Source organism: Acipenser ruthenus, chromosome 4 (assembly GCF_902713425.1).
Source record: "Acipenser ruthenus chromosome 4, fAciRut3.2 maternal haplotype, whole genome shotgun sequence".
Classification (NCBI taxonomy): Eukaryota; Metazoa; Chordata; class Actinopteri; order Acipenseriformes; family Acipenseridae; genus Acipenser; species Acipenser ruthenus.
In genome coordinates, this window is record NC_081192.1 from 49246002 (window position 1) to 49255588 (window position 9587).

A 9587-nucleotide genomic window follows, 5' to 3' on the forward strand; every position below is an offset into this window, starting at 1 on the left:
AGATTACGGCTGCAACAATAATAGGATACAATTCAAAAAATGCTGAAGATTGCTCTGTGGAAGGTAAGGACGAGAACGGGGGGGGGGGGGGGCAATTCCCGTAGAACCACTTGGAACCTGAGATATCACGAAGCCCTGAGAGGGGGCAGCATCGGTATAGAGACAGAGAGAGTCTGCAGAAGTAGTTAAGTCATTGTAAAATAAGGAAATGCTGTTCCAGTTGGAGAGGATGTGGAACCATAGGTTGATATCGGCCAGGCACCCCGCATTGATGTTAACATGGTGTTGTAGTTCGAATACGGAAGATGCTAGTTTTAAAAGATAAACAAATGAACGCCCTTGTGGAATGATCCTTGTAGCAAAATTAAGATGACCCAGTAGAGAGAGACATTCGCGTTTAGTACAAGATTTTCTGTCCTGAAAGGATTAAGACGTCTGCAATTCGATGCAATTTGTCTTGGGGGAGACTTGCTTCCATTTCCTTTGAGTCCAGTTCAATCCCGAGGAATACAGGCAGGTGGTAGGTCCGAAGGTTTTCTCCACTGATAGAGGAACTCGGAGTTCAAAAAATGCAGTTCTTAAAATACTAATAGAACGAGCAGGGGGCCGATCCTTAAAGTCCACTAACAGAAAATCATCTAATAGATGGAGCATGAATGACAATTTGAAATTATTTAGTAGAATCCAACACAATGCTTCAGATAGTGAATTGAAGATGTGAGGACTGCTACTACAACCGAACATGAGGCGAACTGAGAAATAGAATTGTTGTTTCCTTTGAACTTTCAGGCCAGTGAAGTGATGACAAAACAGCTCATTGTCTAAGATACCCCAGTTAACTGATATTATCCCTTTACGGTCCATTTATGCAGTGCGTCTCGGGCGCGTCGGGTCCAATTTATTTTCACACACGCAGTTTATTTTAGACGCACTGTTTAAAAGTATTTTTTCATAGTAAAACATGAGGTACAGAGCTGAACCTCTGTACCTCATAGACAAATCGGTCACGAGACTAAGATAAACACCCAATTCCTGACGGTGCACGGGAAATGTGTCACAGAGAATGTCTCTGTACAGACTAAATGCAGTTTAGTAAATTGCAAAAGTACGTTTTTTGAACAACCGGGGATCTTAAAACAATGGATACTTCTACCCCATTCTAACACTCTGTTATCATACACCTGGAGGGAACAGATAAGCAAAGGAACTAGATTTATGTCCCTACCTTCTTGAATTTGTGTACAGTTTGCTGGAGACTAAGGCTGGTCTGGACAGCAGGGAAGCTGGGTTGTGGGAATTGGAGCTAGCTACTGCTGTTGAAAGATTAAAAGAAGGGCCGGAATTGAGTGGGCTTGAACAGGACGCCACAGCGGGAAGCGGAGATGGAGTAATGAGGAAAGCTGATGCAGAAGGACCAAGAGGTACAGGATGGCATTCAAGGTAGGAGAGACGTTATTCCAGCCCGGAGACTGAAGCTTGCATTGTTTGCAGGACTGGGCTGCTTGAACGGTGGAGGCCTCGTCCAATGGAGACGGGACCGGGGATTTGGCGGTTGATGCTTCGGATTGATTTAGCAAGGAAATGAGATCCTCGCGGGAAGCACCAGCACTGTAAGAAATGTTCCTAGAGTACTGAAGCCAAGGAATTTTCCATGACTGATATTTCATTTTTTTAATTGGTGCAGCGCATTGAAGAGACAGCCGAGACGTTTTCTTGAGGTCGAACTGGCGTGGCTGGGCTCTCGGGAGCCAAAATGCGACTTTCAGATCGAGGAGTCGAATCCATAGTGCCAGGTAAGCGTACCAAACAAAGAAACCGCAGAGAGACCTATTTAACTGGTTAAACCGGTAACGTATGAGATTGATGGGTGGAGTCTCCTTTCGGAAAGACAACAAGTTTCCAAATCTGTATTTCAACAAATATATATAAAAAAAGTTGTTTCCAGGTTTCTGTTTGTAAACATAACATCAGATGCTTGGAAGAGGGCAGATTTGATGTCATGACGCAAAGGGGCAGAACTCAAAACCTACTGCTGTTCTGTATCACCAGAGAAAACATGGCATCATTTATTTTCAGGCACTGCTTGTATACAACCCAAGATTAACTCTAGATTGTTGCTCCAAGTGTGTAGCTACTTCAAGAACACACAAAAGTTTCTGTCATAATTAGAGCTGTTTAGAATGTATATATATTTTTTTTTAAACTGTAACCAAAAATATTAATGTTTATTATGGCATTCTACAATAAAACGCGCTGTGCGACATATCATATGTGTTCATTGTCTCAAGACTGTTATATGTTTTTTGTTGTTTTGATTGTAGTGCTGTTGACAGAGAAGCGAGTTTTCTTCCCCTACAATTGCATTATTTTTTAACATACTTAAAGGTCATGTTTTCAAATCTCAGATAAGACATTTGGTAAACCTATTACAAGTATATGTGAATTTTTGTGGGTCTTTACAAATTGTATTCGACTACCATTTTGGGGTTAAAATGTTTCCTTGGATACTGATTGCTACCGCCATGTGTGGTCGTAACATTACCTAAATAATGCATCGGGCTTCTACCATCGTAAACTAGTTTTAGAATATAAAAAATAGATCTGCTAATAAAACCTTCTAAATCTAGGATACTAATCTTAATTGAATGTAATTGTTTTCATTGTGAATTGAATTGACCCTGTGACTGTTTGTTTCTACCTGTCAAGGGTGCCGGTCCTTCTGTTGGGTTGGGTTGGGTTGGGTTGGTAGTAGATATAGTGATACTAAAAGAAACATATAAAACTAATTGACAAACAGTTTAACAAGATAATTCCATAGGTGTCATCTGTTATCCATTTCCATGTACTGTATAGGTCTCAAATGTGCAGTTTTGAAAAACACATATTAGAAACGCATGTTTGTTTTTTGTTTTGTTTTTTTACTATAGTAGACTACAAGCCTTTATATGACCTACCAAGCACCTGCTTCCCTTTCTGACTGAAATGCTTTGCAAACCAGTACCATGCTTTAACCACAAATAGACATATTCTGAGATGAAATTGCCAAGAAAGTGATTCCCTTGAAGTAGGACGAACAGACTGAGAACTTTCTTTACCCTAGTATAGTACCTAATATGATTATTGTAAAATTTAAATGCATGCATTCTTCTAAAACATTTTACATGAGACCAATATAGCGAATGAAAGAGCAAAACAGTTACAATTTATGAAATGATTTAATTAGCTATAGGTTATACCATTGGTATTTGGGAATGAAAGAGCAAAACAGTTAGAATTTATTAAATGATTTAATTAGCTATAGGTTATACCATTGGTCTTTGCAACTGTGTGTTCATGTTATGATGGTGATGGTGGAGGGGGAGTTGGGATTCGATAAAAAGCACCCAGCATTTTCTAGCTTTACCATGCCATGTGGAGAGATTCAATAATTTTAGAAAAACAACACATTCTTATTAATTACTTTAACATCTTTGTTTGATATGTATAATTTGCCATTTATGTTGCTACTTTACATTATTTATTTATCTAATTACAGGAATCAATTTCAGATTAAGAGGCTACAAATGCATTTATGCCATTTGCTGCTGAAACAACAGGTTTACTTTCAACCCCAAGAGAGTCTTACTTCAAATAATCATTTATATAATTAGTCAATGTGGGATTGTTGTCTCTTCCTATATGAAAGGAATATTGCTTTTCATGACATTCTTGTACGAGACAGTTGCAGCATTATGTATACTTTATCACTTGTTTTGTTTTATAAAAAAATTACCCACATATGCAGATGTCATTAGCTCTGGAGAAAAAAAAAAAAGAGCTTTCCTATTGCTACAGTGACCCAGGAGAACAAGAATATGTACTAATCCAACACATCCAAAGGGGACAATTAGGAATAGACACTGAGGTACTCTGCAGCCCTCTTCTCATGCTAGCACATTTCACTTTAAGGCATTGCAGTAGGTGTGGCTGGACATTTTCTGTTTAAAAGTACTCTCATATCACAGTAGTCTATTTATCCATTTTGCAAACAATGTTTTTTTTATACTGCTATTGGGCACAGCCCTGCTTCTCACTTCATTTTTAAACATAACATTAGATCTGAAGATGGGACCAAAGATGATTCACTGTAGCTGCGAAAGGTAGGTAGGTTTAATGATAAAGTGAGCTTGCTATCAGAAATGTGGACAGCAGCAAAATCTTATAAGCCAACACGTGAAGGTGTTTCGGGAATAGAAAGCAACATCATAAAGCTGGCTCTGTAAACATCCGCAAGACATCTGGTCCACTTGAGATTGCAGTCCTAAAGGAATATTTACTGTTGTTCAGGGAACGGGGAAGTACAACAGAACCTGTGCCTATGACCCAGCTCCCAGTGGCTGGTAGTATTGGTTGGGTGGTATCTGTTTAATTAAGTAATTTAGCTTCTGTAAATTCCAAACATTCTGTGGCTTGTCTAGCCAACGTAGTGTCATCAGGAAAATAATAATGTAATAAAAAATGCTCTTGGGGGCGTTGTTAAAGCGCATATTACATTATTAATTAACTATGAGCAGCTATAAAGCTGTGTGTTTGAGGCCTGCTCATCCATTCAGAATCATATCACTCAGAGATATTAGTTAATTAACCATGTGATATGGGCTTCGTTATGCATTATGCTTTTGCAGAATTTCAAATAGCTTTTCAATAATATATTTATGCTCAAAGACATCTTGGAACTCAGTATGTTATTTACTGTAGTTATTCTGGTTGGCTGGGTTTTAGCTTGCACATTGGGATGCTATCTATGTGGAGTTCTAAAGCACAAGGTAGCAACATTAAGTGTGATATTGGCTCAGGTAATCTTGATTTTCTTTCTCAGTAAAATGGAGCATCTTAAACCTCCAACGGCTTTGTGTCTAGAAGGCAACCTAGCAGAAAACTGCCAGATGTGCAATCAACATTTCAAACCGTTCTTACTAATCAGTAAAATGGAGGACACTTTTTGTGACAGATCCATGAGCAGTAAGTATTGAACTGAGGGGCAACATTAAAACCGGACCAGACAAAATGGAAAAAAGCAATGATATTGATAGCCATGATAGTCAAACCCAAAAATATTTAAATCTTCACTAATTTATATGATTAAAACCTGGCTATAACTCAAGATATGACCTTGGGGGGGAAAAAAGTTCCAAGGTATTTGGCAAATACAGTGGGTAAGAGCTTGAAAATCTTATTTAATACACCTCTTGATGGATAATAATGTAAGAGATTATTTATTGTATCTGGGTTATTCCAGAAACCTTTCCCTTAATGCTAAATGGTCTGGAAGAAACAGACAACAGTACATGACGGTGACAGGGAAGCTACTTTCAGGTAATTATTGTTTACATTAAGTTTTCTTTTAGGAAGAAATATTCTCCTTCCAAATGCAAACGACCTAATTCATATTAAAATACTGAAGGATATTATTATTATTATTATTATTATTATTATTATTATTATTTGTTTATTTAGCAGACGCCTTTATCCAAGGCGACTTACAAAGACTAGGGTGTGTGAACTATGCATCAGCTGCAGAGTCACTTACAACTACATCTCACCCGAAAGACGGAGCACAAGAAGGTTAAGTGACTTGCTCAGGGTCACACAATGAGTCAGTGGCTGAGGTGGGATTTGAACCAGGGACCTCCTTGTTACAAGCCCGTTTCTTTAACCACTGGACCACACAGCCTCTTATGTTTAAATGTTTCTATCTGAGTTCCAATTTGGTCTTGCGTGACTTGTATGTTTTTAGGTTCTGCCGAAATATCGCAAGTGCAGCCTGCCTCATTTGGCCACCAAAAAAATTTAAAAAGCAAGGGAAACAAAGCAAAAACCCAGACATTGCGTTAAACGAATACGAGATATAAAAACAGTTTTTGACTGCATATATATATATATAATAAACCTATTATACATGTACATATATAATAAATCCACGTTTTCCTACAGAACCGTAGCTTCAGCGATTCTGATATATATAGTAGTCTACTAACGAAGCAAAAATCCAACACAGGTTAATAATATAAATATTAGCCTATAAATATTAGTCACAATGTTTAGTACAGTACATTTTCAAAATCCTGGTAGTTAATCTACAATAGGCTGCCCTACTCAACCACACTCCCCACAACATAATATTCTTTTAATAATAATAATAATAATAATAATAATAATAATAATAATAATAATAATAATAATAATAAATACTTGAATCTGAATTCCGCAGGGACAGTGCAAAGCCTTTTTTTTTTTTTTTTTACATTTAATTAAAATAAAAATTCATAATTTAATAAATCAATAGCAAATAACTTCATGGAAAATACATGTTTCCACTGCATCTTTGACAGTAAACTTATCTTCTTTAACCCCATCACTAAGTGAAGCCTGGAGCTGTACAGCTTGCCCATTGTGTGTTTTAAGGGTCAACATTTATGTAATCTCAACAGCTTAGAAACCAAATGTTCCAAAAAAACATGTTTGTTTTGGTATTGTGAAATAGCAGAGGGATAAAAAGTTTCTGTTTTATGTGACAGTAGGACCCATTTCCCATTGTGCAGTATGGATAATACATGCCTTGATTGATTAATGCATGACATGATACATTCATATTTTAAGATCATACATGTATGCTATAATCACACTGTTAAAATGACTGCATGCCAGATTTTTGTAATATCTGTGTTCTAGCAGTTTTGTTTTATATTACTGACAATCTATTATATTATTTTCTGCTTGCCATGGCTGCCACTTTTAAATGTATAAATGCCTCCATTTAGATTACTACTAACAAACGTTTAGAAAATCAATGAAAAGTTTGCATCATTGATCTCTTCCTGATGATGACACTCTGTTCCATTATTAAACAACCAGTATTTTCAACACCTATTACCAGAAGAGACATATTTACAAATTCTGGTCATTTGGATGATATCCCGTAACTCCTGTTCAACTGCACGGTCACCGTGAGTCAATTAAAGTCTGATTTTGCAATACCATGAGGAAGGAAATGTTATGTGCATGAATCCCTTGTTTCTTGCTGATGTAAGTACCAACAAGTCTCTTCAGAGTTGACACTGAGCCCATAAAAAGTGGCACAACCTTGAGACTCATAAGAGATTTACAGACATGCGACATGGAAACATTCTTTGCTGATTGGACAACTGACCTTTCAAAGTTTACCCTTGACACTAACATATAGAAAGAAATTAAAAGTAAATTGATGCTTTATCTTTACCGTCAACCATTTGTATTATGAAGCAACAAAAATATCTGAATAGAATACATTTTTCTGGAGCCTTCCCATCAACTGGTTAACTGGGTCCCTAAGATAAAAAAAGCCTTTAAAATATTTAAGAATATTGCAATTACGTGTGTAACTTACTACTTAAATAGCAGGGTTAAATAGTTTAATTGATAGTCACACTTTAACTAGCATAACGTGCTGTATTTATACCCCAGTGGAAGAAAGGCTCATGTACTACTTGAAAATGTGTTTACCATCATTTAAGAAAGAATTGTATAGCCCGCACCACATTAATTACACACATGATTGAGCAACTTTTTTTGTTACATCCTTGCTACATATACAGCACAATGTGTTACTGTACATTCGATGCTATTCTTACTGCTGTGAATTAAGCCAGTTGTGCAATATACATTGCACATTATATATCTTATGTCTTTCATTATATATTGTGACCAAGCCCTCGGCTCGGGCTCGTTTGCACCCATTAAATTCACTGACCCAGACATGGAACTTCAGTTTTAATGCCGTTGCGCACTTTTATTAAAATCAAAACCAAATAAACAAACACAAAGCCTAACTCCTTCCAGGAGTGCTAGACTAAACTTGTTTGTGTTTTGTTTTTTTTTCTAAACTAAAGGGTTAGGACAGCCAAGCCATTTTCCCAACAAACCTGTTTTCTTTATTTTTTTTCTTAACCAGGCTGGGCAAAAGCCTTCACTGGTTTCTTTCTTAACACACAGCCTTTCTCTCTTACCAGTTCCCTGGTGGTCCTCCCCTAATGGAGCTTCCAGCTGTCTTTTTATTTTACGTGGTTGTTCCCACTTAGCACCAATTATCTTGTTAAAGACCAATCACATTCTCACATGTAACCCCATCCCTGCCAACCACCACAAAAACACACACGTTATTTACAGGTAGGGATCTGCCCTTCCACATATCTTCCCTCTTGTGCACAGCATACCCGGCCATTCCAAGGCCACTTCTCCCCCCATCTTTAAAATTCACGCACCCTCCCTCAAGTCCCACATTGTCCACTTTCACCCATTGTTGTGGGTGGGGTTGAGGGTGGGTCAATCCATCTTACAGCACCTCCTGAAAGGGACCAAGAACCACTGACCGGGGACCCAAACGGGGTGGCAGGTGCGACTGGAGAGCAAGAGACAGTGACCAGGAGGTTACAGCAGCCGGCAGAGGTGAGAGCCCAGGAGCCGGTGCAGCAATGTCTGATCCTCCAGGAGGAATGAAGTAAAAGGCAGTGGGAAGGCCAGTGACGTCTACCGACAATATAGTGACGTCTGAGGTTTCAGGGGGAGCGTAGTAGGCGACCAGGCGAGGAGCTTTGCCTGACGGTGCACCGACCTGGTCTCTAGGTGCAGCGACTGGCAGTCTAGACACCCCAGCAGGGTGTCTAGAAGCAAGGGCAAGGGACCGCACCCACCGTCTGCACACAACCCCAACTCTTGCCTCCAACCTCCAAGCTCTCTGCTCAGGCTCGTTTGCACCCATTAAAATTACTGACCCAGACATGGAACTTCAGTTTTAGTGCCATTGCAAACTTTTATTAAACTCAAAACCAAATAAACAAACAGAAAGCCTAGTGATGGGACAGAAGCCTCAGCTAATTCGACCCCACATTAACCAATTGAAGCAAACAGTGTTACGAAGCAAAGGTTTGTGTGGTTCATTGAAACACTAGGTCATGTGACCCATGAACGGTGCTTAGTAGTAGCTGATAGGAAAGAAACACTTTTTACCCAATACATACTCTTTTTGTTAGCAGTGCCCACAGTGTGGTGTTTCAGTCAAAGATCAAGATGCTGTTTTTTGTTTTATATTTAATAAACATTTATGTATTTTTTCAAATTAACAACAAACAAAAAAGCATTAGTTATGTACAAACAGAGCTCTTTATAAAATTATTGGTAAAAAAAAACCTCTGATCTATTATAAGTGTATAATTGGAGTATACAATTTCTTTAAAAATGGAAACAGCAGGGATTCAAACCCACTATTTTCGAACCTCTCTACTTTATAGCTAGAGATATACTACATGCGCCACCAAAGAATCTGCTTGTAAACATGAATTAAAATAGCCTACTTATCACACTATCTTACACGCTATGGTTGAAGTCAAATTATGCTGTCATTTCAAGCAACAACATCTTGTTTTCGATTGGACAACACTTTTATATTTCTAGTATTATTATTTAATTAGGATTTATTGGTTGATATTTAAAATAAATATTCCAGGCAATTTGAAAAAAGCAATGGATGACTTCTGTCTTTAGAAAAAGCACTGAAATGTTCCTTTGCACTG